Raw genomic sequence first — 1,202 nt, 5'->3', positions numbered from 1 at the left:
ACGATGCGAGAGATCTATGTGCACAGTTGGATCCAGGGGCCTGGCAGGTAACAACTCCACCCATCTCTTGGCAATCAGTGGCAGAACAAAGCAGACTGTTTTTGTCCTGCCTGTAGCTCTGAGCAGGGGTCATCAGAAGGGAACATGCAGCTCTTGGGCTGGAGCTGAGCTGGAGACCTGGTGTGGCAAGCACTGGTGGCCACCATCCCCCCTGGTTTTGCTTGTCTGGTTCACTGGTGGCTGGGGCCCTGGGCAGAGCACTGACAGCCTGGTCTGGCCCCTAGGGAAGGAGAAGGAGCCCCTGGAGAAGCTGTACCAGGTGGGGCTGCTGCGGGAGACACCAAAGACAACCGCAAGGATGACAATGTCTTCATCCACGTGGCCAGCTGAAGATGATCAACTTTGATTCTGGCACCTTCTTCAAAGACACACTCCACGCCCAATTTGCAGGTGAGTCCACAGCCAGGGGATGCTCCCAGATCTGGGTATGGCACAGCTTGGCCGGCTCCCCCCTTTGCTGAGGTTGATGCAACCAATTCTTCAGTAGGCTGCCAGTCTGCTTTGTGTCTCTGGGCAGCTGCTGAGGGGCTGGATCTGCCGTGGCTGGCTGCAGGCTGGGCACATGTCCTGCCCTCCTGCTCTGCTCCCAAAGGCAGCAGTGATGGGCAGCTTTGGGCCCAGCTCTGAGCATGGCCAGCATGGCCTGGGCACCGTGGGTGGCTGGGACAAGGGGACAGGAGCCTTGAGCTGACGGGCGGTTTCTGTTTTCTCTCCTTGCAGCCGGGCTCTGCGGATGCTGAGGCTGCTCTGGGCTCTGCCAGGGCTCTGCTGGGCTCAGCCCCAGGCACAGCTGGGCTCGCTCTGCCCTCACATTGCTCTGACAGCTTTGCATCAGACGAGCCCGTTCCCAGCACACCGCCTGAGCTTTCTGCTTTTGCAGGTGAGTGAGACTCTCGTGCAGGCCAAGAGATTGCAGTTAGGGACACACATCCAATTGGCAAGAAGCCAAACTCTCCCCAGTCCCAGCTGAATGCCTGGATCTGCACAGGATGTTTTCTGTGTCCCACTCTTCCTTTCTTTTTGGCTGGAATTGTGCAGTTGCACTTTCTTCCTCCTTTAGAATGCCAGTGCTGTGTTCCTGAGGCGGTGCAGTCTGGAGCTGATGGATGAAGAATTGCCCTTCTGCAGTTCCAAACCAGGGC

This window comes from Poecile atricapillus, chromosome 36 (genome assembly GCF_030490865.1).
Source record: "Poecile atricapillus isolate bPoeAtr1 chromosome 36, bPoeAtr1.hap1, whole genome shotgun sequence".
Classification (NCBI taxonomy): domain Eukaryota; kingdom Metazoa; phylum Chordata; class Aves; order Passeriformes; family Paridae; genus Poecile; species Poecile atricapillus.
The sequence above is the reverse complement of the archived record's forward strand: the minus strand, read 5'-3'. Positions refer to the sequence as shown.